We start from the raw sequence: 23,278 nt of genomic DNA on the forward strand, positions 1-23,278 counted from the left end.
GTAATTGGCTACTGGATTCCAGCCTGGCTACATGGAAAGCACTACTGCCCTACTTCTGTGACTGAAGATACAGTTTAAAGGAAACCTGAACTGGAAAGACTGTGGGAGGTGCTTTTGAAGAGTAGCCTTTGAATTTGCTGGTTGGTTGGTTTTGTCCATCTCTGTGTTCTTGAGAGGACAAAGCCCAGGGTTATCCTTGTTAGTATAGTGGTCAGTATCCCCGCCTGTCACGCGGGAGACCGGGGTTCAATTCCCCGACGGGGAGGCAGCTTTTGCTTCTTAAACTTTGTTTATCTCCATGTGTCTAGCCTAGGAATAACGTTTGTTCAGCCCTTTCACTAACATTTTCCAGCCCCCTTGCTGGTGGTGGAGACTCACAGTGCCATGGCCGGTTAGCTCAGTTGGTTAGAGCGTAGTGCTAATAACGCCAAGGTCGCGGGTTTGATCCCCGTACGGGCCACAGGTGTGCGCTTAGACTTTTCACTCTGCCTGTCTGGGCACTGTGAAAGCAGTCGTTGCTTCTGCACTGGAGATCACTGACCCTCTTTCCATCAGTTGACTCTGCTAAAGGCAGCGAGCCCTCTGTACACCCAGGACTGTTGTCATGGTTTCAAGGAGATGAAATCGCACTCCCCCCTCATTGGAAATGTCCTTTTACATGGCATGCAAAAACAGTTACCTACTTTGCATACAACTTTGCCAACTGCTTTTTCTTTCCCAGCAATACTGCTGCTCTCCTTTCAGCTGTATGGAAATACCGTTGCTTGTCTTTTGCACCTAACACAAAATTGAAACACAATCTATTTCACAGAATAACCTCTACCCAAAAGCAAAACCAAACAAACCCTAGAGGCCACATTCAGGACAGAATGTGGCCTCGGTGACCGTTAGGAAAGGTAGTGAGCAAAAAGATAATTTCAGGATTTATGGAAACAAATCACTACTAGTTGTAATTGGCTACTGGATTCCAGCCTGGCTACATGGAAAGCACTACTGCCCTACTTCTGTGACTGAAGATACAGTTTAAAGGAAACCTGAACTGGAAAGACTGTGGGAGGTGCTTTTGAAGAGTAGCCTTTGAATTTGCTAGTTGGTTGGTTTTGTCCATCTCTGTGTTCTTGAGAGGACAAATCCCAGGGTTATCCTCGTTAGTATAGTGGTCAGTATCCCCGCCTCTCACGCGGGAGACCGGGGTTCAATTCCCCGATGGGGAGGCAGCTTTTGCTTCTTAAACTTTGTTTATCTCCATGTGTCTAGCCTAGGAATAACGTTTGTTCAGCCCTTTCACTAACATTTTCCAGCCCCCTTGCTGGTGGTGGAGACTCACAGTGCCATGGCCGGTTAGCTCAGTTGGTTAGAGCGTGGTGCTAATAACGCCAAGGTCGCGGGTTCGATCCCCGTACGGGCCACAGGTGTGCGCTTAGACTTTTCACTCTGCCTGTCTGGGCACTGTGAAAGCAGTCGTTGCTTCCGCACTGGAGATCACTGACCCTCTTTCCATCAGTTGACTCTGCTAAAGGCAGCGAGCCCTCTGTACACCCAGGACTGTTGTCATGGTTTCAAGGAGATGAAATCGCACTCCCCCCTCATTGGAAATGTCCTTTTACATGGCATGCAAAAACAGTTACCTACTTTGCATACAACTTTGCCAACTGCTTTTTCTTTCCCAGCAATACTGCTGCTCTCCTTTCAGCTGTATGGAAATACCGTTGCTTGTCTTTTGCACCTAACACAAAATTGAAACACAATCTATTTCACAGAATAACCTCTACCCAAAAGCAAAACCAAACAAACCCTAGAGGCCACATTCAGGACAGAATGTGGCCTCGGTGACCGTTAGGAAAGGTAGTGAGCAAAAAGATCATTTCAGGATTTATGGAAACAAATCACTACTAGTTGTAATTGGCTACTGGATTCCAGCCTGGCTACATGGAAAGCACTACTGCCCTACTTCTGTGACTGAAGATACAGTTTAAAGGAAACCTGAACTGGAAAGACTGTGGGAGGTGCTTTTGAAGAGTAGCCTTTGAATTTGCTAGTTGGTTGGTTTTGTCCATCTCTGTGTTCTTGAGAGGACAAAGCCCAGGGTTATCCTCGTTAGTATAGTGGTCAGTATCCCCGCCTGTCACGCGGGAGACCGGGGTTCAATTCCCCGACGGGGAGGCAGCTTTTGCTTCTTAAACTTTGTTTATCTCCATGTGTCTAGCCTAGGAATAACGTTTGTTCAGCCCTTTCACTAACATTTTCCAGCCCCCTTGCTGGTGGTGGAGACTCACAGTGCCATGGCCGGTTAGCTCAGTTGGTTAGAGCGTGGTGCTAATAACGCCAAGGTCGCGGGTTCGATCCCTGTACAGGCCACAGGTGTGCGCTTAGACTTTTCACTCTGCCCGTCTGGGCACTGTGAAAGCAGTCGTTGCTTCTGCACTGGAGATCACTGACCCTCTTTCCATCAGTTGACTCTGCTAAAGGCAGCGAGCCCTCTGTACACCCAGGACTGTTGTCATGGTTTCAAGGAGATGAAATCGCACTCCCCCCTCATTGGAAATGTCCTTTTAGATGGCATGCAAAAACAGTTACCTACTTTGCATACAACTTTGCCAACTGCTTTTTCTTTCCCAGCAATACTGCTGCTCTCCTTTCAGCTGTATGGAAATACAGTTGCTTGTCTTTTGCACCTAACACAAAATTGAAACACAATCTATTTCACAGAATAACCTCTACCCAAAAGCAAAACCAAACAAACCCTAGAGGCCACATTCAGGACAGAATGTGGCCTCGGTGACCGTTAGGAAAGGTAGTGAGCAAAAAGATCATTTCAGGATTTATGGAAACAAATCACTACTAGTTGTAATTGGCTACTGGATTCCAGCCTGGCTACATGGAAAGCACTACTGCCCTACTTCTGTGACTGAAGATACAGTTTAAAGGAAACCTGAACTGGAAAGACTGTGGGAGGTGCTTTTGAAGAGTAGCCTTTGAATTTGCTAGTTGGTTGGTTTTGTCCATCTCTGTTTTCTTGAGAGGACAAAGCCCAGGGTTATCCTCGTTAGTATAGTGGCCAGTATCCCTGCCTGTCACGCGGGAGACCGGGGTTCAATTCCCCGACGGGGAGGCAGCTTTTGCTTCTTAAACTTTGTTTATCTCCATGTGTCTAGCCTAGGAATAACGTTTGTTCAGCCCTTTCACTAACATTTTCCAGCCCCCTTGCTGGTGGTGGAGACTCACAGTGCCATGGCCGGTTAGCTCAGTTGGTTAGAGCATGGTGCTAATAACGCCAAGGTCGCGGGTTCGATCCCCGTACGGGCCACAGGTGTGCGCTTAGACTTTTCACTCTGCCTGTCTGGGCACTGTGAAAGCAGTCGTTTCTTCTGCACTGGAGATCACTGACCCTCTTTCCATCAGTTGACTCTGCTAAAGGCAGCGAGCCCTCTGTACACCCAGGACTGTTGTCATGGTTTCAAGGAGATGAAATCGCACTCCCCCCTCATTGGAAATGTCCTTTTACATGGCATGCAAAAACAGTTACCTACTTTGCATACAACTTTGCCAACTGCTTTTTCTTTCCCAGCAATACTGCTGCTCTCCTTTCAGCTGTATGGAAATACCGTTGCTTGTCTTTTGCACCTAACACAAAATTGAAACACAATCTATTTCACAGAATAACCTCTACCCAAAAGCAAAACCAAACAAACCCTAGAGGCCACATTCAGGACAGAATGTGGCCTCGGTGACCGTTAGGAAAGGTAGTGAGCAAAAAGATCATTTCAGGATTTATGGAAACAAATCACTACTAGTTGTAATTGGCTACTGGATTCCAGCCTGGCTACATGGAAAGCACTACTGCCCTACTTCTGTGACTGAAGATACAGTTTAAAGGAAACCTGAACTGGAAAGACTGTGGGAGGTGCTTTTGAAGAGTAGCCTTTGAATTTGCTAGTTGGTTGGTTTTGTCCATCTCTGTGTTCTTGAGAGGACAAAGCCCAGGGTTATCCTCGTTAGTATAGTGGTCAGTATCCCCGCCTGTCACGCGGGAGACCGGGGTTCAATTCCCCGATGGGGAGGCAGCTTTTGCTTCTTAAACTTTGTTTATCTCCATGTGTCTAGCCTAGGAATAACGTTTGTTCAGCCCTTTCACTAACATTTTCCAGCCCCCTTGCTGGTGGTGGAGACTCACAGTGCCATGGCCGGTTAGCTCAGTTGGTTAGAGCGTGGTGCTAATAACGCCAAGGTCGTGGGTTCGATCCCCGTACGGGCCACAGGTGTGCGCTTAGACTTTTCACTCTGCCTGTCTGGGCACTGTGAAAGCAGTCGTTGCTTCTGCACTGGAGATCACTGACCCTCTTTCCATCAGTTGACTCTGCTAAAGGCAGCGAGCCCTCTGTACACCCAGGACTGTTGTCATGGTTTCAAGGAGATGAAATCGCACTCCCCCCTCATTGGAAATGTCCTTTTACATGGCATGCAAAAACAGTTACCTACTTTGCATACAACTTTGCCAACTGCTTTTTCTTTCCCAGCAATACTGCTGCTCTCCTTTCAGCTGTATGGAAATACCGTTGCTTGTCTTTTGCACCTAACACAAAATTGAAACACAATCTATTTCACAGAATAACCTCTACCCAAAAGCAAAACCAAACAAACCCTAGAGGCCACATTCAGGACAGAATGTGGCCTCGGTGACCGTTAGGAAAGGTAGTGAGCAAAAAGATCATTTCAGGATTTATGGAAACAAATCACTACTAGTTGTAATTGGCTACTGGATTCCAGCCTGGCTACATGGAAAGCACTACTGCCCTACTTCTGTGACTGAAGATACAGTTTAAAGGAAACCTGAACTGGAAAGACTGTGGGAGGTGCTTTTGAAGAGTAGCCTTTGAATTTGCTAGTTGGTTGGTTTTGTCCATCTCTGTGTTCTTGAGAGGACAAAGCCCAGGGTTATCCTCGTTAGTATAGTGGTCAGTATCCCCGCCTGTCACGCGGGAGACCGGGGTTCAATTCCCCGACGGGGAGGCAGCTTTTGCTTCTTAAACTTTGTTTATCTCCATGTGTCTAGCCTAGGAATAACGTTTGTTCAGCCCTTTCACTAACATTTTCCAGCCCCCTTGCTGGTGGTGGAGACTCACAGTGCCATGGCCGGTTAGCTCAGTTGGTTAGAGTGTGGTGCTAATAACGCCAAGGTCGCGGGTTCGATCCCCGTACGGGCCACAGGTGTGCGCTTAGACTTTTCACTCTGCCCGTCTGGGCACTGTGAAAGCAGTCGTTGCTTCCGTACTGGAGATCACTGACCCTCTTTCCATCAGTTGACTCTGCTAAAGGCAGCGAGCCCTCTGTACACCCAGGACTGTTGTCATGGTTTCAAGGAGATGAAATCGCACTCCCCCCTCATTGGAAATGTCCTTTTACATGGCATGCAAAAACAGTTACCTACTTTGCATACAACTTTGCCAACTGCTTTTTCTTTCCCAGCAATACTGCTGCTCTCCTTTCAGCTGCATGGAAATACCGTTGCTTGTCTTTTGCACCTAACACAAAATTGAAACACAATCTATTTCACAGAATAACCTCTACCCAAAAGCAAAACCAAACAAACCCTAGAGGCCACATTCAGGACAGAATGTGGCCTCGGTGACCGTTAGGAAAGGTAGTGAGCAAAAAGATCATTTCAGGATTTATGGAAACAAATCACTACTAGTTGTAATTGGCTACTGGATTCCAGCCTGGCTACATGGAAAGCACTACTGCCCTACTTCTGTGACTGAAGATACAGTTTAAAGGAAACCTGAACTGGAAAGACTGTGGGAGGTGCTTTTGAAGAGTAGCCTTTGAATTTGCTAGTTGGTTGGTTTTGTCCATCTCTGTGTTCTTGAGAGGACAAAGCCCAGGGTTATCCTCGTTAGTATAGTGGTCAGTATCCCCGCCTGTCACGCGGGAGACCGGGGTTTAATTCCCCGACGGGGAGGCAGCTTTTGCTTCTTAAACTTTGTTTATCTCCATGTGTCTAGCCTAGGAATAACGTTTGTTCAGCCCTTTCACTAACATTTTCCAGCCCCCTTGCTGGTGGTGGAGACTCACAGTGCCATGGCCGGTTAGCTCAGTTGGTTAGAGCGTGGTGCTAATAACGCCAAGGTCGCGGGTTCGATCCCCGTACGGGCCACAGGTGTGCGCTTAGACTTTTCACTCTGCCTGTCTGGGCACTGTGAAAGCAGTCGTTGCTTCTGCACTGGAGATCACTGACCCTCTTTCCATCAGTTGACTCTGCTAAAGGCAGCGAGCCCTCTGTACACCCAGGACTGTTGTCATGGTTTCAAGGAGATGAAATCGCACTCCCCCCTCATTGGAAATGTCCTTTTACATGGCATGCAAAAACAGTTACCTACTTTGCATACAACTTTGCCAACTGCTTTTTCTTTCCCAGCAATACTGCTGCTCTCCTTTCAGCTGTATGGAAATACCGTTGCTTGTCTTTTGCACCTAACACAAAATTGAAACACAATCTATTTCACAGAATAACCTCTACCCAAAAGCAAAACCAAACAAACCCTAGAGGCCACATTCAGGACAGAATGTGGCCTCGGTGACCGTTAGGAAAGGTAGTGAGCAAAAAGATCATTTCAGGATTTATGGAAACAAATCACTACTAGTTGTAATTGGCTACTGGATTCCAGCCTGGCTACATGGAAAGCACTACTGCCCTACTTCTGTGACTGAAGATACAGTTTAAAGGAAACCTGAACTGGAAAGACTGTGGGAGGTGCTTTTGAAGAGTAGCCTTTGAATTTGCTAGTTGGTTGGTTTTGTCCATCTCTGTGTTCTTGAGAGGACAAAGCCCAGGGTTATCCTCATTAGTATAGTGGTCAGTATCCCCGCCTGTCACGCGGGAGACCGGGGTTCAATTCCCCGACGGGGAGGCAGCTTTTGCTTCTTAAACTTTGTTTATCTCCATGTGTCTAGCCTAGGAATAACGTTTGTTCAGCCCTTTCACTAACATTTTCCAGCCCCCTTGCTGGTGGTGGAGACTCACAGTGCCATGGCCGGTTAGCTCAGTTGGTTAGAGCGTGGTGCTAATAACGCCAAGGTCGCGGGTTCGATCCCCGTACGGGCCACAGGTGTGCGCTTAGACTTTTTACTCTGCCTGTCTGGGCACTGTGAAAGCAGTCGTTGCTTCCGCACTGGAGATCACTGACCCTCTTTCCATCAGTTGACTCTGCTAAAGGCAGCGAGCCCTCTGTACACCCAGGACTGTTGTCATGGTTTCAAGGAGATGAAATCGCACTCCCCCTCATTGGAAATGTCCTTTTACATGGCATGCAAAAACAGTTACCTACTTTGCATACAACTTTGCCAACTGCTTTTTCTTTCCCAGCAATACTGCTGCTCTCCTTTCAGCTGTATGGAAATACCGTTGCTTGTCTTTTGCACCTAACACAAAATTGAAACACAATCTATTTCACAGAATAACCTCTACCCAAAAGCAAAACCAAACAAACCCTAGAGGCCACATTCAGGACAGAATGTGGCCTCGGTGACCGTTAGGAAAGGTAGTGAGCAAAAAGATCATTTCAGGATTTATGGAAACAAATCACTACTAGTTGTAATTGGCTACTGGATTCCAGCCTGGCTACATGGAAAGCACTACTGCCCTACTTCTGTGACTGAAGATACAGTTTAAAGGAAACCTGAACTGGAAAGACTGTGGGAGGTGCTTTTGAAGAGTAGCCTTTGAATTTGCTAGTTGGTTGGTTTTGTCCATCTCTGTGTTCTTGAGAGGGCAAAGCCCAGGGTTATCCTCGTTAGTATAGTGGTCAGTATCCCCGCCTGTCACGCGGGAGACTGGGGTTCAATTCCCCGACGGGGAGGCAGCTTTTGCCTCTTAAACTTTGTTTATCTCCATGTGTCTAGCCTAGGAATAACGTTTGTTCAGCCCTTTCACTAACATTTTCCAGCCCCCTTGCTGGTGGTGGAGACTCACAGTGCCATGGCCGGTTAGCTCAGTTGGTTAGAGCGTGGTGCTAATAACGCCAAGGTCGCGGGTTCGATCCCCGTACGGGCTACAGGTGTGCGCTTAGACTTTTCACTCTGCCTGTCTGGGCACTGTGAAAGCAGTCGTTGCTTCCGCACTGGAGATCACTGACCCTCTTTCCATCAGTTGACTCTGCTAAAGGCAGCGAGCCCTCTGTACGCCCAGGACTGTTGTCATGGTTTCAAGGAGATGAAATCGCACTCCCCCTCATTGGAAATGTCCTTTTACATGGCATGCAAAAACAGTTACCTACTTTGCATACAACTTTGCCAACTGCTTTTTCTTTCCCAGCAATACTGCTGCTCTCCTTTCAGCTGTATGGAAATACCGTTGCTTGTCTTTTGCACCTAACACAAAATTGAAACACAATCTATTTCACAGAATAACCTCTACCCAAAAGCAAAACCAAACAAACCCTAGAGGCCACATTCAGGACAGAATGTGGCCTCGGTGACCGTTAGGAAAGGTAGTGAGCAAAAAGATCATTTCAGGATTTATGGAAACAAATCACTACTAGTTGTAATTGGCTACTGGATTCCAGCCTGGCTACATGGAAAGCACTACTGCCCTACTTCTGTGACTGAAGATACAGTTTAAAGGAAACCTGAACTGGAAAGACTGTGGGAGGTGCTTTTGAAGAGTAGCCTTTGAATTTGCTAGTTGGTTGGTTTTGTCCATCTCTGTGTTCTTGAGAGGACAAAGCCCAGGGTTATCCTCGTTAGTATAGTGGTCAGTATCCCCGCCTGTCACGCGGGAGACCGGGGTTCAATTCCCCGACGGGGAGGCAGCTTTTGCTTCTTAAACTTTGTTTATCTCCATGTGTCTAGCCTAGGAATAACGTTTGTTCAGCCCTTTCACTAACATTTTCCAGCCCCCTTGCTGGTGGTGGAGACTCACAGTGCCATGGCTGGTTAGCTCAGTTGGTTAGAGCGTGGTGCTAATAACGCCAAGGTCGCGGGTTCGATCCCTGTACGGGCCACAGGTGAGCGCTTAGACTTTTCACTCTGCCTGTCTGGGCACTGTGAAAGCAGTCGTTGCTTCCGCACTGGAGATCACTGACCCTCTTTCCATCAGTTGACTCTGCTAAAGGCAGCGAGACCTCTGTACACCCAGGACTGTTGTCATGGTTTCAAGGAGATGAAATCGCACTCCCCCCTCATTGGAAATGTCCTTTTACATGGCATGCAAAAACAGTTACCTACTTTGCATACAACTTTGCCAACTGCTTTTTCTTTCCCAGCAATACTGCTGCTCTCCTTTCAGCTGTATGGAAATACCGTTGCTTGTCTTTTGCACCTAACACAAAATTGAAACACAATCTATTTCACAGAATAACCTCTACCCAAAAGCAAAACCAAACAAACCCTAGAGGCCACATTCAGGACAGAATGTGGCCTCGGTGACCGTTAGGAAAGGTAGTGAGCAAAAAGATCATTTCAGGATTTATGGAAACAAATCACTACTAGTTGTAATTGGCTACTGGATTCCAGCCTGGCTACATGGAAAGCACTACTGCCCTACTTCTGTGACTGAAGATACAGTTTAAAGGAAACCTGAACTGGAAAGACTGTGGGAGGTGCTTTTGAAGAGTAGCCTTTGAATTTGCTAGTTGGTTGGTTTTGTCCATCTCTGTGTTCTTGAGAGGACAAAGCCCAGGGTTATCCTTGTTAGTATAGTGGTCAGTATCCCCGCCTGTCACGCGGGAGACCGGGGTTTAATTCCCCGACGGGGAGGCAGCTTTTGCTTCTTAAACTTTGTTTATCTCCATGTGTCTAGCCTAGGAATAACGTTTGTTCAGCCCTTTCACTAACATTTTCCAGCCCCCTTGCTGGTGGTGGAGACTCACAGTGCCATGGCCGGTTAGCTCAGTTGGTTAGAGCGTGGTGCTAATAACGCCAAGGTCGCGGGTTCGATCCCCGTACGGGCCACAGGTGTGCGCTTAGACTTTTCACTCTGCCTGTCTGGGCACTGTGAAAGCAGTCGTTGCTTCCGCACTGGAGATCACTGACCCTCTTTCCATCAGTTGACTCTGCTAAAGGCAGCGAGCCCTCTGTACACCCAGGACTGTTGTCATGGTTTCAAGGAGATGAAATCGCACTCCCCCCTCATTGGAAATGTCCTTTTACATGGCATGCAAAAACAGTTACCTACTTTGCATACAACTTTGCCAACTGCTTTTTCTTTCCCAGCAATACTGCTGCTCTCCTTTCAGCTGTATGGAAATACCGTTGCTTGTCTTTTGCACCTAACACAAAATTGAAACACAATCTATTTCACAGAATAACCTCTACCCAAAAGCAAAACCAAACAAACCCTAGAGGCCACATTCAGGACAGAATGTGGCCTCGGTGACCGTTAGGAAAGGTAGTGAGCAAAAAGATCATTTCAGGATTTATGGAAACAAATCACTACTAGTTGTAATTGGCTACTGGATTCCAGCCTGGCTACATGGAAAGCACTACTGCCCTACTTCTGTGACTGAAGATACAGTTTAAAGGAAACCTGAACTGGAAAGACTGTGGGAGGTGCTTTTGAAGAGTAGCCTTTGAATTTGCTAGTTGGTTGGTTTTGTCCATCTCTGTGTTCTTGAGAGGACAAAGCCCAGGGTTATCCTCGTTAGTATAGTGGTCAGTATCCCTGCCTGTCACGCGGGAGACCGGGGTTCAATTCCCCGACGGGGAGGCAGCTTTTGCTTCTTAAACTTTGTTTATCTCCATGTGTCTAGCCTAGGAATAACGTTTGTTCAGCCCTTTCACTAACATTTTCCAGCCCCCTTGCTGGTGGTGGAGACTCACAGTGCCATGGCCGGTTAGCTCAGTTGGTTAGAGCGTGGTGCTAATAACGCTAAGGTCGTGGGTTCGATCCCCGTATGGGCCACAGGTGTGCGCTTAGACTTTTCACTCTGCCTGTCTGGGCACTGTGAAAGCAGTCGTTGCTTCTGCACTGGAGATCACTGACCCTCTTTCCATCAGTTGACTCTGCTAAAGGCAGCGAGCCCTCTGTACACCCAGGACTGTTGTCATGGTTTCAAGGAGATGAAATCGCACTCCCCCCTCATTGGAAATGTCCTTTTACATGGCATGCAAAAACAGTTACCTACTTTGCATACAACTTTGCCAACTGCTTTTTCTTTCCCAGCAATACTGCTGCTCTCCTTTCAGCTGTATGGAAATACCGTTGCTTGTCTTTTGCACCTAACACAAAATTGAAACACAATCTATTTCACAGAATAACCTCTACCCAAAAGCAAAACCAAACAAACCCTAGAGGCCACATTCAGGACAGAATGTGGCCTCGGTGACCGTTAGGAAAGGTAGTGAGCAAAAAGATCATTTCAGGATTTATGGAAACAAATCACTACTAGTTGTAATTGGCTACTGGATTCCAGCCTGGCTACATGGAAAGCACTACTGCCCTACTTCTGTGACTGAAGATACAGTTTAAAGGAAACCTGAACTGGAAAGACTGTGGGAGGTGCTTTTGAAGAGTAGCCTTTGAATTTGCTAGTTGGTTGGTTTTGTCCATCTCTGTGTTCTTGAGAGGACAAAGCCCAGGGTTATCCTCGTTAGTATAGTGGTCAGTATCCCCGCCTGTCACGCGGGAGACCGGGGTTCAATTCCCCGACGGGGAGGCAGCTTTTGCTTCTTAAACTTTGTTTATCTCCATGTGTCTAGCCTAGGAATAACGTTTGTTCAGCCCTTTCACTAACATTTTCCAGCCCCCTTGCTGGTGGTGGAGACTCACAGTGCCATGGCCGGTTAGCTCAGTTGGTTAGAGCGTGGTGCTAATAACGCCAAGGTCGCGGGTTCGATCCCCGTACGGGCCACAGGTGTGCGCTTAGACTTTTCACTCTGCCTGTCTGGGCACTGTGAAAGCAGTCGTTGCTTCCGCACTGGAGATCACTGACCCTCTTTCCATCAGTTGACTCTGCTAAAGGCAGCGAGCCCTCTGTACACCCAGGACTGTTGTCATGGTTTCAAGGAGATGAAATCGCACTCCCCCCTCATTGGAAATGTCCTTTTACATGGCATGCAAAAACAGTTACCTACTTTGCATACAACTTTGCCAACTGCTTTTTCTTTCCCAGCAATACTGCTGCTCTCCTTTCAGCTGTATGGAAATACCGTTGCTTGTCTTTTGCACCTAACACAAAATTGAAACACAATCTATTTCACAGAATAACCTCTACCCAAAAGCAAAACCAAACAAACCCTAGAGGCCACATTCAGGACAGAATGTGGCCTCGGTGACCGTTAGGAAAGGTAGTGAGCAAAAAGATCATTTCAGGATTTATGGAAACAAATCACTACTAGTTGTAATTGGCTACTGGATTCCAGCCTGGCTACATGGAAAGCACTACTGCCCTACTTCTGTGACTGAAGATACAGTTTAAAGGAAACCTGAACTGGAAAGACTGTGGGAGGTGCTTTTGAAGAGTAGCCTTTGAATTTGCTAGTTGGTTGGTTTTGTCCATCTCTGTGTTCTTGAGAGGACAAAGCCCAGGGTTATCCTCGTTAGTATAGTGGTCAGTATCCCCGCCTGTCACGCGGGAGACCGGGGTTCAATTCCCCGACGGGGAGGCAGCTTTTGCTTCTTAAACTTTGTTTATCTCCATGTGTCTAGCCTAGGAATAACGTTTGTTCAGCCCTTTCACTAACATTTTCCAGCCCCCTTGCTGGTGGTGGAGACTCACAGTGCCATGGCCGGTTAGCTCAGTTGGTTAGAGCGTGGTGCTAATAACGCCAAGGTCGCGGGTTCGATCCCCGTACGGGCCACAGGTGTGCGCTTAGACTTTTCACTCTGCCTGTCTGGGCACTGTGAAAGCAGTCGTTGCTTCCGCACTGGAGATCACTGACCCTCTTTCCATCAGTTGACTCTGCTAAAGGCAGCGAGCCCTCTGTACACCCAGGACTGTTGTCATGGTTTCAAGGAGATGAAATCGCACTCCCCCCTCATTGGAAATGTCCTTTTACATGGCATGCAAAAACAGTTACCTACTTTGCATACAACTTTGCCAACTGCTTTTTCTTTCCCAGCAATACTGCTGCTCTCCTTTCAGCTGTATGGAAATACCGTTGCTTGTCTTTTGCACCTAACACAAAATTGAAACACAATCTATTTCACAGAATAACCTCTACCCAAAAGCAAAACCAAACAAACCCTAGAGGCCACATTCAGGACAGAATGTGGCCTCGGTGACCGTTAGGAAAGGTAGTGAGCAAAAAGATCATTTCAGGATTTATGGAAACAAATCACTACTAGTTGTAATTGGCTACTGGATTCCAGCCTGGCTACATGGAAAGCACTACTGCCCTACTTCTGTGACTGAAGATACAGTTTAAAGGAAACCTGAACTGGAAAGACTGTGGGAGGTGCTTTTGAAGAGTAGCCTTTGAATTTGCTAGTTGGTTGGTTTTGTCCATCTCTGTGTTCTTGAGAGGACAAAGCCCAGGGTTATCCTCGTTAGTATAGTGGTCAGTATCCCCGCCTGTCACGCGGGAGACCGGGGTTCAATTCCCCGACGGGGAGGCAGCTTTTGCTTCTTAAACTTTGTTTATCTCCATGTGTCTAGCCTAGGAATAACGTTTGTTCAGCCCTTTCACTAACATTTTCCAGCCCCCTTGCTGGTGGTGGAGACTCACAGTGCCATGGCCGGTTAGCTCAGTTGGTTAGAGCGTGGTGCTAATAACGCCAAGGTCACGGGTTCGATCCCCGTATGGGCCACAGGTGTGCGCTTAGACTTTTCACTCTGCCTGTCTGGGCACTGTGAAAGCAGTCGTTGCTTCCGCACTGGAGATCACTGACCCTCTTTCCATCAGTTGACTCTGCTAAAGGCAGCGAGCCCTCTGTACACCCAGGACTGTTGTCATGGTTTCAAGGAGATGAAATCGCACTCCCCCCTCATTGGAAATGTCCTTTTACATGGCATGCAAAAACAGTTACCTACTTTGCATACAACTTTGCCAACTGCTTTTTCTTTCCCAGCAATACTGCTGCTCTCCTTTCAGCTGTATGGAAATACCGTTGCTTGTCTTTTGCACCTAACACAAAATTGAAACACAATCTATTTCACAGAATAACCTCTACCCAAAAGCAAAACCAAACAAACCCTAGAGGCCACATTCAGGACAGAATGTGGCCTCGGTGACCGTTAGGAAAGGTAGTGAGCAAAAAGATCATTTCAGGATTTATGGAAACAAATCACTACTAGTTGTAATTGGCTACTGGATTCCAGCCTGGCTACATGGAAAGCACTACTGCCCTACTTCTGTGACTGAAGATACAGTTTAAAGGAAACCTGAACTGGAAAGACTGTGGGAGGTGCTTTTGAAGAGTAGCCTTTGAATTTGCTAGTTGGTTGGTTTTGTCCATCTCTGTGTTCTTGAGAGGACAAAGCCCAGGGTTATCCTCGTTAGTATAGTGGTCAGTATCCCCGCCTGTCACGCGGGAGACCGGGGTTCAATTCCCCGACGGGGAGGCAGCTTTTGCTTCTTAAACTTTGTTTATCTCCATGTGTCTAGCCTAGGAATAACGTTTGTTCAGCCCTTTCACTAACATTTTCCAGCCCCCTTGCTGGTGGTGGAGACTCACAGTGCCATGGCCGGTTAGCTCAGTTGGTTAGAGCGTGGTGCTAATAACGCCAAGGTCACGGGTTCGATCCCCGTATGGGCCACAGGTGTGCGCTTAGACTTTTCACTCTGCCTGTCTGGGCACTGTGAAAGCAGTCGTTGCTTCCGCACTGGAGATCACTGACCCTCTTTCCATCAGTTGACTCTGCTAAAGGCAGCGAGCCCTCTGTACACCCAGGACTGTTGTCATGGTTTCAAGGAGATGAAATCGCACTCCCCCCTCATTGGAAATGTCCTTTTACATGGCATGCAAAAACAGTTACCTACTTTGCATACAACTTTGCCAACTGCTTTTTCTTTCCCAGCAATACTGCTGCTCTCCTTTCAGCTGTATGGAAATACCGTTGCTTGTCTTTTGCACCTAACACAAAATTGAAACACAATCTATTTCACAGAATAACCTCTACCCAAAAGCAAAACCAAACAAACCCTAGAGGCCACATTCAGGACAGAATGTGGCCTCGGTGACCGTTAGGAAAGGTAGTGAGCAAAAAGATCATTTCAGGATTTATGGAAACAAATCACTACTAGTTGTAATTGGCTACTGGATTCCAGCCTGGCTACATGGAAAGCACTACTGCCCTACTTCTGTGACTGAAGATACAGTTTAAAGGAAACCTGAACTGGAAAGACTGTGGGAGGTGCTTTTGAAGAGTAGCCTTTGAATTTGCTAGTTGGTTGGTTTTGTCCATCTCTGTGTTCTTGAGAGGACAAAGCCCAGGGTTATCCTCGTTAGTATAGTGGTCAGTATCCCCGCCTGTCACGCGGGAGACCGGGGTTCAATTCCCCGACGGGGAGGCAGCTTTTGCTTCTTAAACTTTGTTTATCTCCATGTGTCTAGCCTAGGAATAACGTTTGTTCAGCCCTTTCACTAACATTTTCCAGCCCCCTTGCTGGTGGTGGAGACTCACAGTGCCATGGCCGGTTAGCTCAGTTGGTTAGAGCGTGGTGCTAATAACGCCAAGGTCACGGGTTTGATCCCCGTATGGGCCACAGGTGTGCGCTTAGACTTTTCACTCTGCCTGTCTGGGCACTGTGAAAGCAGTCGTTGCTTCCGCACTGGAGATCACTGACCCTCTTTCCATCAGTTGACTCTGCTAAAGGCAGCGAGCCCTCTGTACACCCAGGACTGTTGTCATGGTTTCAAGGAGATGAAATCGCACTCCCCCCTCATTGGAAATGTCCTTTTACATGGCATGCAAAAACAGTTACCTACTTTGCATACAACTTTGCCAACTGCTTTTTCTTTCCCAGCAATACTGCTGCTCTCCTTTCAGCTGTATGGAAATACCGTTGCTTGTCTTTTGCACCTAACACAAAATTGAAACACAATCTATTTCACAGAATAACCTCTACCCAAAAGCAAAACCAAACAAACCCTAGAGGCCACATTCAGGACAGAATGTGGCCTCGGTGACCGTTAGGAAAGGTAGTGAGCAAAAAGATCATTTCAGGATTTATGGAAACAAATCACTACTAGTTGTAATTGGCTACTGGATTCCAGCCTGGCTACATGGAAAGCACTACTGCCCTACTTCTGTGACTGAAGATACAGTTTAAAGGAAACCTGAACTGGAAAGACTGTGGGAGGTGCTTTTGAAGAGTAGCCTTTGAATTTGCTAGTTGGTTGGTTTTGTCCATCTCTGTGTTCTTGAGAGGACAAAGCCCAGGGTTATCCTCGTTAGTATAGTGGTCAGTATCCCCGCCTGTCACGCGGGAGACCGGGGTTCAATTCCCCGACGGGGAGGCAGCTTTTGCTTCTTAAACTTTGTTTATCTCCATGTGTCTAGCCTAGGAATAACGTTTGTTCAGCCCTTTCACTAACATTTTCCAGCCCCCTTGCTGGTGGTGGAGACTCACAGTGCCATGGCCGGTTAGCTCAGTTGGTTAGAGCGTGGTGCAAATAACGCCAAGGTCGTGGGTTCGATCCCCGTACGGGCCACAGGTGTGCGCTTAGACTTTTCGCTCTGCCTGTCTGGGCACTGTGAAAGCAGTCGTTGCTTCCGCACTGGAGATCACTGACCCTCTTTCCATCAGTTGACTCTGCTAAAGGCAGCGAGCCCTCTGTACACCCAGGACTGTTGTCATGGTTTCAAGGAGATGAAATCGCACTCCCCCCTCATTGGAAATGTCCTTTTACATGGCATGCAAAAACAGTTACCTACTTTACATACAACTTTGCCAACTGCTTTTTCTTTCCCAGCAATACTGCTGCTCTCCTTTCAGCTGTATGGAAATACCGTTGCTTGTCTTTTGCACCTAACACAAAATTGAAACACAATCTATTTCACAGAATAACCTCTACCCAAAAGCAAAACCAAACAAACCCTAGAGGCCACATTCAGGACAGAATGTGGCCTCGGTGACCGTTAGGAAAGGTAGTGAGCAAAAAGATCATTTCAGGATTTATGGAAACAAATCACTACTAGTTGTAATTGGCTACTGGATTCCAGCCTGGCTACATGGAAAGCACTACTGCCCTACTTCTGTGACTGAAGATACAGTTTAAAGGAAACCTGAACTGGAAAGACTGTGAGAGGTGCTTTTGAAGAGTAGCCTTTGAATTTGCTAGTTGGTTGGTTTTGTCCATCTCTGTGTTCTTGAGAGGACAAAGCCCAGGGTTATCCTCGTTAGTATAGTGGTCAGTATCCCCGCCTGTCACGCGGGAGACCGGGGTTCAATTCCCCGACGGGGAGGCAGCTTTTGCTTCTTAAACTTTGTTTATCTCCATGTGTCTAGCCTAGGAATAACGTTTGTTCAGCCCTTTCACTAACATTTTCCAGCCCCCTTGCTGGTGGTGGAGACTCACAGTGCCATGGCCGGTTAGCTCAGTTGGTTAGAGCGTGGTGCTAATAACGCCAAGGTCGCGGGTTCGATCCCCGTACGGGCCACAGGTGTGCGCTTAGACTTTTCACTCTGCCTGTCTGGGCACTGTGAAAGCAGTCGTTGCTTCTGCACTGGAGATCACTGACCCTCTTTCCATCAGTTGACTCTGCTAAAGGCAGCGAGCCCTCTGTACACCCAGGACTGTTGTCATGGTTTCAAGGAGATGAAATCGCACTCCCCCCTCATTGGAAATGTCCTTTTACATGGCATGCAAAAACAGTTACCTACTTTGCATACAACTTTGCCAACTGCTTTTTCTTTCCCAGCAATACTGCTGCTCTCCTTTCAGCTGTATGGAAATACCGTTGCTTGTCTTTTGCACCTAACACAAAATTGAAACACAATCTATTTCACAGAATAACCTCTACCCAAAAGCAAAACCAAACAAACCCTAGAGGCCACATTCAGGACAGAATGTGGCCTCGGTGACCGTTAGGAAAGGTAGTGAGCAAAAAGATCATTTCAGGATTTATGGAAACAAATCACTACTAGTTGTAATTGGCTACTGGATTCCAGCCTGGCTACATGGAAAGCACTACTGCCCTACTTCTGTGACTGAAGATACAGTTTAAAGGAAACCTGAACTGGAAAGACTGTGGGAGGTGCTTTTGAAGAGTAGCCTTTGAATTTGCTAGTTGGTTGGTTTTGTCCATCTCTGTGTTCTTGAGAGGACAAAGCCCAGGGTTATCCTCGTTAGTATAGTGGTCAGTATCCCCGCCTGTCACGCGGGAGACCGGGGTTCAATTCCCCGACGGGGAGGCAGCTTTTGCTTCTTAAACTTTGTTTATCTCCATGTGTCTAGCCTAGGAATAACGTTTGTTCAGCCCTTTCACTAACATTTTCCAGCCCCCTTGCTGGTGGTGGAGACTCACAGAGCCATGGCCGGTTAGCTCAGTTGGTTAGAGCGTGGTGCGAATAACGCCAAGGTCGTGGGTTCGATCCCCGTACGGGCCACAGGTGTGCGCTTAGACTTTTCACTCTGCCTGTCTGGGCACTGTGAAAGCAGTCGTTGCTTCCACACTGGAGATCACTGACCCTCTTTCCATCAGTTGACTCTGCTAAAGGCAGCGAGCCCTCTGTACACCCAGGACTGTTGTCATGGTTTCAAGGAGATGAAATCGCACTCCCCCCTCATTGGAAATGTCCTTTTACATGGCATGCAAAAACAGTTACCTACTTTGCATACAACTTTGCCAACTGCTTTTTCTTTCCCAGCAATACTGCTGCTCTCCTTTCAGCTGTATGGAAATACCGTTGCTTGTCTTTTGCACCTAACACAAAATTGAAACACAATCTATTTCACAGAATAACCTCTACCCAAAAGCAAAACCAAACAAACCCTAGAGGCCACATTCAGGACAGAATGTGGCCTCGGTGACCGTTAGGAAAGGTAGTGAGCAAAAAGATCATTTCAGGATTTATGGAAACAAATCACTACTAGTTGTAATTGGCTACTGGATTCCAGCCTGGCTACATGGAAAGCACTACTGCCCTACTTCTGTGACTGAAGATACAGTTTAAAGGAAACCTGAACTGGAAAGACTGTGGGAGGTGCTTTTGAAGAGTAGCCTTTGAATTTGCTAGTTGGTTGGTTTTGTCCATCTCTGTGTTCTTGAGAGGACAAAGCCCAGGGTTATCCTCGTTAGTATAGTGGTCAGTATCCCCGCCTGTCACGCGGGAGACCGGGGTTCAATTCCCCGACGGGGAGGCAGCTTTTGCTTCTTAAACTTTGTTTATCTCCATGTGTCTAGCCTAGGAATAACGTTTGTTCAGCCCTTTCACTAACATTTTCCAGCCCCCTTGCTGGTGGTGGAGACTCACAGTGCCATGGCCGGTTAGCTCAGTTGGTTAGAGCGTGGTGCTAATAACGCCAAGGTCGCGGGTTCGATCCCTGTACGGGCCACAGGTGTGCGCTTAGACTTTTCACTCTGCCTGTCTGGGCACTGTGAAAGCAGTCGTTGCTTCCGCACTGGAGATCACTGACCCTCTTTCCATCAGTTGACTCTGCTAAAGGCAGCGAGCCCTCTGTACACCCAGGACTTTTGTCATGGTTTCAAGGAGATGAAATCGCACTCCCCCCTCATTGGAAATGTCCTTTTACATGGCATGCAAAAACAGTTACCTACTTTGCATACAACTTTGCCAACTGCTTTTTCTTTCCCAGCAATACTGCTGCTCTCCTTTCAGCTGTATGGAAATACCGTTGCTTGTCTTTTGCACCTAACACAAAATTGAAACACAATCTATTTCACAGAATAACCTCTACCCAAAAGCAAAACCAAACAAACCCTAGAGGCCACATTCAGGACAGAATGTGGCCTCGGTGACCGTTAGGAAAGGTAGTGAGCAAAAAGATCATTTCAGGATTTATGGAAACAAATCACTACTAGTTGTAATTGGCTACTGGATTCCAGCCTGGCTACATGGAAAGCACTACTGCCCTACTTCTGTGACTGAAGATACAGTTTAAAGGAAACCTGAACTGGAAAGACTGTGGGAGGTGCTTTTGAAGAGTAGCCTTTGAATTTGCTAGTTGGTTGGTTTTGTCCATCTCTGTGTTCTTGAGAGGACAAAGCCCAGGGTTATCCTCGTTAGTATAGTGGTCAGTATCCCCGCCTGTCACGCGGGAGACCGGGGTTCAATTCCCCGACGGGGAGGCAGCTTTTGCTTCTTAAACTTTGTTTATCTCCATGTGTCTAGCCTAGGAATAACGTTTGTTCAGCCCTTTCACTAACATTTTCCAGCCCCCTTGCTGGTGGTGGAGACTCACAGAGCCATGGCCGGTTAGCTCAGTTGGTTAGAGCGTGGTGCGAATAACGCCAAGGTCGTGGGTTCGATCCCCGTACGGGTCACAGGTGTGCGCTTAGACTTTTCACTCTGCCTGTCTGGGCACTGTGAAAGCAGTCGTTGCTTCCACACTGGAGATCACTGACCCTCTTTCCATCAGTTGACTCTGCTAAAGGCAGCGAGCCCTCTGTACACCCAGGACTGTTGTCATGGTTTCAAGGAGATGAAATCGCACTCCCCCCTCATTGGAAATGTCCTTTTACATGGCATGCAAAAACAGTTACCTACTTTGCATACAACTTTGCCAACTGCTTTTTCTTTCCCAGCAATACTGCTGCTCTCCTTTCAGCTGTATGGAAATACCGTTGCTTGTCTTTTGCACCTAACACAAAATTGAAACACAATCTATTTCACAGAATAACCTCTACCCAAAAGCAAAACCAAACAAACCCTAGAGGCCACATTCAGGACAGAATGTGGCCTCGGTGACCGTTAGGAAAGGTAGTGAGCAAAAAGATCATTTCAGGATTTATGGAAACAAATCACTACTAGTTGTAATTGGCTACTGGATTCCAGCCTGGCTACATGGAAAGCACTACTGCCCTACTTCTGTGACTGAAGATACAGTTTAAAGGAAACCTGAACTGGAAAGACTGTGGGAGGTGCTTTTGAAGAGTAGCCTTTGAATTTGCTAGTTGGTTGGTTTTGTCCATCTCTGTGTTCTTGAGAGGACAAAGCCCAGGGTTATCCTCGTTAGTATAGTGGTCAGTATCCCCGCCTGTCACGCGGGAGACCGGGGTTCAATTCCCCGACGGGGAGGCAGCTTTTGCTTCTTAAACTTTGTTTATCTCCATGTGTCTAGCCTAGGAATAACGTTTGTTCAGCCCTTTCACTAACATTTTCCAGCCCCCTTGCTGGTGGTGGAGACTCACAGTGCCATGGCCGGTTAGCTCAGTTGGTTAGAGCGTGGTGCTAATAATGCCAAGGTCGCGGGTTCGATCCCCGTACGGGCCACAGGTGTGCGCTTAGACTTTTCACTCTGCCTGTCTGGGCACTGTGAAAGCAGTCGTTGCTTCCGCACTGGAGATCACTGACCCTCTTTCCATCAGTTGACTCTGCTAAAGGCAGCGAGCCCTCTGTACACCCAGGACTTTTGTCATGGTTTCAAGGAGATGAAATCGCACTCCCCCCTCATTGGAAATGTCCTTTTACATGGCATGCAAAAACAGTTACCTACTTTGCATACAACTTTGCCAACTGCTTTTTCTTTCCCAGCAATACTGCTGCTCTCCTTTCAGCTGTATGGAAATACCGTTGCTTGTCTTTTGCACCTAACACAAAATTGAAACACAATCTATTTCACAGAATAACCTCTACCCAAAAGAAAAACCAAACAAACCCTAGAGGCCACATTCAGGACAGAATGTGGCCTCGGTGACCGTTAGGAAAGGTAGTGAGCAAAAAGATCATTTCAGGATTTATGGAAACAAATCACTACTAGTTGTAATTGGCTACTGGATTCCAGCCTGGCTACATGGAAAGCACTACTGCCCTACTTCTGTGACTGAAGATACAGTTTAAAGGAAACCTGAACTGGAAAGACTGTGGGAGGTGCTTTTGAAGAGTAGCCTTTGAATTTGCTAGTTGGTTGGTTTTGTCCATCTCTGTGTTCTTGAGAGGACAAAGCCCAGGGTTATCCTCGTTAGTATAGTGGTCAGTATACCCGCCTGTCACGCGGGAGACCGGGGTTCAATTCCCCGACGGGGAGGCAGCTTTTGCTTCTTAAACTTTGTTTATCTCCATGTGTCTAGCCTAGGAATAACGTTTGTTCAGCCCTTTCACTAACATTTTCCAGCCCCCTTGCTGGTGGTGGAGACTCACAGTGCCATGGCCGGTTAGCTCAGTTGGTTAGAGCGTGGTGCTAATAACGCCAAGGTCGCGGGTTCGATCCCCGTACGGGCCACAGGTGTGCGCTTAGACTTTTCACTCTGCCTGTCTGGGCACTGTGAAAGCAGTCGTTGCTTCCACACTGGAGATCACTGACCCTCTTTCCATCAGTTGACTCTGCTAAAGGCAGCGAGCCCTCTGTACACCCAGGACTGTTGTCATGGTTTCAAGGAGATGAAATCGCACTCCCCCCTCATTGGAAATGTCCTTTTACATGGCATGCAAAAACAGTTACCTACTTTGCATACAACTTTGCCAACTGCTTTTTCTTTCCCAGCAATACTGCTGCTCTCCTTTCAGCTGTATGGAAATACCGTTGCTTGTCTTTTGCACCTAACACAAAATTGAAACACAATCTATTTCACAGAATAACCTCTACCCAAAAGCAAAACCAAACAAACCCTAGAGGCCACATTCAGGACAGAATGTGGCCTCGGTGACCGTTAGGAAAGGTAGTGAGCAAAAAGATCATTTCAGGATTTATGGAAACAAATCACTACTAGTTGTAATTGGCTACTGGATTCCAGCCTGGCTACATGGAAAGCACTACTGCCCTACTTCTGTGACTGAAGATACAGTTTAAAGGAAACCTGAACTGGAAAGACTGTGGGAGGTGCTTTTGAAGAGTAGCCTTTGAATTTGCTAGTTGGTTGGTTTTGTCCATCTCTGTGTTCTTGAGAGGACAAAGCCCAGGGTTATCCTCGTTAGTATAGTGGTCAGTATCCCCGCCTGTCACGCGGGAGACCGGGGTTCAATTCCCCGACGGGGAGGCAGCTTTTGCTTCTTAAACTTTGTTTATCTCCATGTGTCTAGCCTAGGAATAACGTTTGTTCAGCCCTTTCACAAACATTTTCCAGCCCCCTTGCTGGTGGTGGAGACTCACAGTGCCATGGCCGGTTAGCTCAGTTGGTTAGATCGTGGTGCTAATAACGCCAAGGTCGCGGGTTCGATCCCCGTACGGGCCACAGGTGTGCGCTTAGACTTTTCACTCTGCCTGTCTGGGCACTGT

The 23,278-nt window shown here is 47.3% G+C and overlaps 50 non-coding genes across 50 annotated transcripts; all 50 read left to right on the forward strand.

The window, feature by feature from the left end:
• Window positions 1–193: 193 nt before the first annotated feature.
• Window positions 194–265, forward strand: TRNAD-GUC (transfer RNA aspartic acid (anticodon GUC)). Its single transcript has one exon. It is a non-coding gene; the product is annotated as a tRNA-Asp (tRNA).
• A 121-nt stretch (window positions 266–386) lies between these two features.
• TRNAI-AAU (transfer RNA isoleucine (anticodon AAU)) lies at window positions 387–460 on the forward strand. Its single transcript has one exon. It is a non-coding gene; the product is annotated as a tRNA-Ile (tRNA).
• Window positions 461–1,142: 682 nt separating this feature from the next.
• TRNAE-CUC (transfer RNA glutamic acid (anticodon CUC)) lies at window positions 1,143–1,214 on the forward strand. Its single transcript has one exon. It is a non-coding gene; the product is annotated as a tRNA-Glu (tRNA).
• A 121-nt stretch (window positions 1,215–1,335) lies between these two features.
• TRNAI-AAU (transfer RNA isoleucine (anticodon AAU)) lies at window positions 1,336–1,409 on the forward strand. The gene has a single exon. It is a non-coding gene; the product is annotated as a tRNA-Ile (tRNA).
• Window positions 1,410–2,091: 682 nt separating this feature from the next.
• TRNAD-GUC (transfer RNA aspartic acid (anticodon GUC)) lies at window positions 2,092–2,163 on the forward strand. Its single transcript has one exon. It is a non-coding gene; the product is annotated as a tRNA-Asp (tRNA).
• Window positions 2,164–2,284: 121 nt separating this feature from the next.
• Window positions 2,285–2,358, forward strand: TRNAI-AAU (transfer RNA isoleucine (anticodon AAU)). The gene has a single exon. It is a non-coding gene; the product is annotated as a tRNA-Ile (tRNA).
• Window positions 2,359–3,040: 682 nt separating this feature from the next.
• TRNAD-GUC (transfer RNA aspartic acid (anticodon GUC)) lies at window positions 3,041–3,112 on the forward strand. Its single transcript has one exon. It is a non-coding gene; the product is annotated as a tRNA-Asp (tRNA).
• Window positions 3,113–3,233: 121 nt separating this feature from the next.
• TRNAI-AAU (transfer RNA isoleucine (anticodon AAU)) lies at window positions 3,234–3,307 on the forward strand. Its single transcript has one exon. It is a non-coding gene; the product is annotated as a tRNA-Ile (tRNA).
• A 682-nt stretch (window positions 3,308–3,989) lies between these two features.
• TRNAD-GUC (transfer RNA aspartic acid (anticodon GUC)) lies at window positions 3,990–4,061 on the forward strand. Its single transcript has one exon. It is a non-coding gene; the product is annotated as a tRNA-Asp (tRNA).
• A 121-nt stretch (window positions 4,062–4,182) lies between these two features.
• On the forward strand, window positions 4,183–4,256 carry TRNAI-AAU (transfer RNA isoleucine (anticodon AAU)). The gene has a single exon. It is a non-coding gene; the product is annotated as a tRNA-Ile (tRNA).
• Window positions 4,257–4,938: 682 nt separating this feature from the next.
• On the forward strand, window positions 4,939–5,010 carry TRNAD-GUC (transfer RNA aspartic acid (anticodon GUC)). The gene has a single exon. It is a non-coding gene; the product is annotated as a tRNA-Asp (tRNA).
• Window positions 5,011–5,131: 121 nt separating this feature from the next.
• On the forward strand, window positions 5,132–5,205 carry TRNAI-AAU (transfer RNA isoleucine (anticodon AAU)). The gene has a single exon. It is a non-coding gene; the product is annotated as a tRNA-Ile (tRNA).
• A 682-nt stretch (window positions 5,206–5,887) lies between these two features.
• On the forward strand, window positions 5,888–5,959 carry TRNAD-GUC (transfer RNA aspartic acid (anticodon GUC)). Its single transcript has one exon. It is a non-coding gene; the product is annotated as a tRNA-Asp (tRNA).
• Window positions 5,960–6,080: 121 nt separating this feature from the next.
• On the forward strand, window positions 6,081–6,154 carry TRNAI-AAU (transfer RNA isoleucine (anticodon AAU)). The gene has a single exon. It is a non-coding gene; the product is annotated as a tRNA-Ile (tRNA).
• A 682-nt stretch (window positions 6,155–6,836) lies between these two features.
• TRNAD-GUC (transfer RNA aspartic acid (anticodon GUC)) lies at window positions 6,837–6,908 on the forward strand. The gene has a single exon. It is a non-coding gene; the product is annotated as a tRNA-Asp (tRNA).
• Window positions 6,909–7,029: 121 nt separating this feature from the next.
• Window positions 7,030–7,103, forward strand: TRNAI-AAU (transfer RNA isoleucine (anticodon AAU)). The gene has a single exon. It is a non-coding gene; the product is annotated as a tRNA-Ile (tRNA).
• A 681-nt stretch (window positions 7,104–7,784) lies between these two features.
• Window positions 7,785–7,856, forward strand: TRNAD-GUC (transfer RNA aspartic acid (anticodon GUC)). Its single transcript has one exon. It is a non-coding gene; the product is annotated as a tRNA-Asp (tRNA).
• A 121-nt stretch (window positions 7,857–7,977) lies between these two features.
• On the forward strand, window positions 7,978–8,051 carry TRNAI-AAU (transfer RNA isoleucine (anticodon AAU)). The gene has a single exon. It is a non-coding gene; the product is annotated as a tRNA-Ile (tRNA).
• Window positions 8,052–8,732: 681 nt separating this feature from the next.
• TRNAD-GUC (transfer RNA aspartic acid (anticodon GUC)) lies at window positions 8,733–8,804 on the forward strand. The gene has a single exon. It is a non-coding gene; the product is annotated as a tRNA-Asp (tRNA).
• A 121-nt stretch (window positions 8,805–8,925) lies between these two features.
• TRNAI-AAU (transfer RNA isoleucine (anticodon AAU)) lies at window positions 8,926–8,999 on the forward strand. The gene has a single exon. It is a non-coding gene; the product is annotated as a tRNA-Ile (tRNA).
• Window positions 9,000–9,681: 682 nt separating this feature from the next.
• Window positions 9,682–9,753, forward strand: TRNAD-GUC (transfer RNA aspartic acid (anticodon GUC)). Its single transcript has one exon. It is a non-coding gene; the product is annotated as a tRNA-Asp (tRNA).
• A 121-nt stretch (window positions 9,754–9,874) lies between these two features.
• Window positions 9,875–9,948, forward strand: TRNAI-AAU (transfer RNA isoleucine (anticodon AAU)). Its single transcript has one exon. It is a non-coding gene; the product is annotated as a tRNA-Ile (tRNA).
• Window positions 9,949–10,630: 682 nt separating this feature from the next.
• TRNAD-GUC (transfer RNA aspartic acid (anticodon GUC)) lies at window positions 10,631–10,702 on the forward strand. The gene has a single exon. It is a non-coding gene; the product is annotated as a tRNA-Asp (tRNA).
• Window positions 10,703–10,823: 121 nt separating this feature from the next.
• TRNAI-AAU (transfer RNA isoleucine (anticodon AAU)) lies at window positions 10,824–10,897 on the forward strand. Its single transcript has one exon. It is a non-coding gene; the product is annotated as a tRNA-Ile (tRNA).
• A 682-nt stretch (window positions 10,898–11,579) lies between these two features.
• TRNAD-GUC (transfer RNA aspartic acid (anticodon GUC)) lies at window positions 11,580–11,651 on the forward strand. Its single transcript has one exon. It is a non-coding gene; the product is annotated as a tRNA-Asp (tRNA).
• A 121-nt stretch (window positions 11,652–11,772) lies between these two features.
• TRNAI-AAU (transfer RNA isoleucine (anticodon AAU)) lies at window positions 11,773–11,846 on the forward strand. The gene has a single exon. It is a non-coding gene; the product is annotated as a tRNA-Ile (tRNA).
• A 682-nt stretch (window positions 11,847–12,528) lies between these two features.
• Window positions 12,529–12,600, forward strand: TRNAD-GUC (transfer RNA aspartic acid (anticodon GUC)). Its single transcript has one exon. It is a non-coding gene; the product is annotated as a tRNA-Asp (tRNA).
• A 121-nt stretch (window positions 12,601–12,721) lies between these two features.
• On the forward strand, window positions 12,722–12,795 carry TRNAI-AAU (transfer RNA isoleucine (anticodon AAU)). Its single transcript has one exon. It is a non-coding gene; the product is annotated as a tRNA-Ile (tRNA).
• Window positions 12,796–13,477: 682 nt separating this feature from the next.
• Window positions 13,478–13,549, forward strand: TRNAD-GUC (transfer RNA aspartic acid (anticodon GUC)). Its single transcript has one exon. It is a non-coding gene; the product is annotated as a tRNA-Asp (tRNA).
• Window positions 13,550–13,670: 121 nt separating this feature from the next.
• On the forward strand, window positions 13,671–13,744 carry TRNAI-AAU (transfer RNA isoleucine (anticodon AAU)). The gene has a single exon. It is a non-coding gene; the product is annotated as a tRNA-Ile (tRNA).
• A 682-nt stretch (window positions 13,745–14,426) lies between these two features.
• TRNAD-GUC (transfer RNA aspartic acid (anticodon GUC)) lies at window positions 14,427–14,498 on the forward strand. Its single transcript has one exon. It is a non-coding gene; the product is annotated as a tRNA-Asp (tRNA).
• A 121-nt stretch (window positions 14,499–14,619) lies between these two features.
• On the forward strand, window positions 14,620–14,693 carry TRNAI-AAU (transfer RNA isoleucine (anticodon AAU)). Its single transcript has one exon. It is a non-coding gene; the product is annotated as a tRNA-Ile (tRNA).
• Window positions 14,694–15,375: 682 nt separating this feature from the next.
• Window positions 15,376–15,447, forward strand: TRNAD-GUC (transfer RNA aspartic acid (anticodon GUC)). The gene has a single exon. It is a non-coding gene; the product is annotated as a tRNA-Asp (tRNA).
• Window positions 15,448–15,568: 121 nt separating this feature from the next.
• On the forward strand, window positions 15,569–15,642 carry TRNAI-AAU (transfer RNA isoleucine (anticodon AAU)). Its single transcript has one exon. It is a non-coding gene; the product is annotated as a tRNA-Ile (tRNA).
• A 682-nt stretch (window positions 15,643–16,324) lies between these two features.
• On the forward strand, window positions 16,325–16,396 carry TRNAD-GUC (transfer RNA aspartic acid (anticodon GUC)). Its single transcript has one exon. It is a non-coding gene; the product is annotated as a tRNA-Asp (tRNA).
• Window positions 16,397–16,517: 121 nt separating this feature from the next.
• TRNAI-AAU (transfer RNA isoleucine (anticodon AAU)) lies at window positions 16,518–16,591 on the forward strand. The gene has a single exon. It is a non-coding gene; the product is annotated as a tRNA-Ile (tRNA).
• Window positions 16,592–17,273: 682 nt separating this feature from the next.
• TRNAD-GUC (transfer RNA aspartic acid (anticodon GUC)) lies at window positions 17,274–17,345 on the forward strand. Its single transcript has one exon. It is a non-coding gene; the product is annotated as a tRNA-Asp (tRNA).
• Window positions 17,346–17,466: 121 nt separating this feature from the next.
• TRNAI-AAU (transfer RNA isoleucine (anticodon AAU)) lies at window positions 17,467–17,540 on the forward strand. The gene has a single exon. It is a non-coding gene; the product is annotated as a tRNA-Ile (tRNA).
• A 682-nt stretch (window positions 17,541–18,222) lies between these two features.
• TRNAD-GUC (transfer RNA aspartic acid (anticodon GUC)) lies at window positions 18,223–18,294 on the forward strand. Its single transcript has one exon. It is a non-coding gene; the product is annotated as a tRNA-Asp (tRNA).
• A 121-nt stretch (window positions 18,295–18,415) lies between these two features.
• Window positions 18,416–18,489, forward strand: TRNAI-AAU (transfer RNA isoleucine (anticodon AAU)). The gene has a single exon. It is a non-coding gene; the product is annotated as a tRNA-Ile (tRNA).
• A 682-nt stretch (window positions 18,490–19,171) lies between these two features.
• On the forward strand, window positions 19,172–19,243 carry TRNAD-GUC (transfer RNA aspartic acid (anticodon GUC)). The gene has a single exon. It is a non-coding gene; the product is annotated as a tRNA-Asp (tRNA).
• A 121-nt stretch (window positions 19,244–19,364) lies between these two features.
• TRNAI-AAU (transfer RNA isoleucine (anticodon AAU)) lies at window positions 19,365–19,438 on the forward strand. Its single transcript has one exon. It is a non-coding gene; the product is annotated as a tRNA-Ile (tRNA).
• Window positions 19,439–20,120: 682 nt separating this feature from the next.
• On the forward strand, window positions 20,121–20,192 carry TRNAD-GUC (transfer RNA aspartic acid (anticodon GUC)). The gene has a single exon. It is a non-coding gene; the product is annotated as a tRNA-Asp (tRNA).
• Window positions 20,193–20,313: 121 nt separating this feature from the next.
• TRNAI-AAU (transfer RNA isoleucine (anticodon AAU)) lies at window positions 20,314–20,387 on the forward strand. The gene has a single exon. It is a non-coding gene; the product is annotated as a tRNA-Ile (tRNA).
• A 682-nt stretch (window positions 20,388–21,069) lies between these two features.
• Window positions 21,070–21,141, forward strand: TRNAD-GUC (transfer RNA aspartic acid (anticodon GUC)). The gene has a single exon. It is a non-coding gene; the product is annotated as a tRNA-Asp (tRNA).
• A 121-nt stretch (window positions 21,142–21,262) lies between these two features.
• On the forward strand, window positions 21,263–21,336 carry TRNAI-AAU (transfer RNA isoleucine (anticodon AAU)). Its single transcript has one exon. It is a non-coding gene; the product is annotated as a tRNA-Ile (tRNA).
• Window positions 21,337–22,018: 682 nt separating this feature from the next.
• On the forward strand, window positions 22,019–22,090 carry TRNAD-GUC (transfer RNA aspartic acid (anticodon GUC)). Its single transcript has one exon. It is a non-coding gene; the product is annotated as a tRNA-Asp (tRNA).
• A 121-nt stretch (window positions 22,091–22,211) lies between these two features.
• Window positions 22,212–22,285, forward strand: TRNAI-AAU (transfer RNA isoleucine (anticodon AAU)). Its single transcript has one exon. It is a non-coding gene; the product is annotated as a tRNA-Ile (tRNA).
• A 682-nt stretch (window positions 22,286–22,967) lies between these two features.
• Window positions 22,968–23,039, forward strand: TRNAD-GUC (transfer RNA aspartic acid (anticodon GUC)). The gene has a single exon. It is a non-coding gene; the product is annotated as a tRNA-Asp (tRNA).
• A 121-nt stretch (window positions 23,040–23,160) lies between these two features.
• On the forward strand, window positions 23,161–23,234 carry TRNAI-AAU (transfer RNA isoleucine (anticodon AAU)). The gene has a single exon. It is a non-coding gene; the product is annotated as a tRNA-Ile (tRNA).
• Window positions 23,235–23,278: the final 44 nt, after the last annotated feature.

This window comes from Hyperolius riggenbachi, chromosome 2 (genome assembly GCF_040937935.1).
Source record: "Hyperolius riggenbachi isolate aHypRig1 chromosome 2, aHypRig1.pri, whole genome shotgun sequence".
NCBI classification, from domain to species: Eukaryota; Metazoa; Chordata; class Amphibia; order Anura; family Hyperoliidae; genus Hyperolius; species Hyperolius riggenbachi.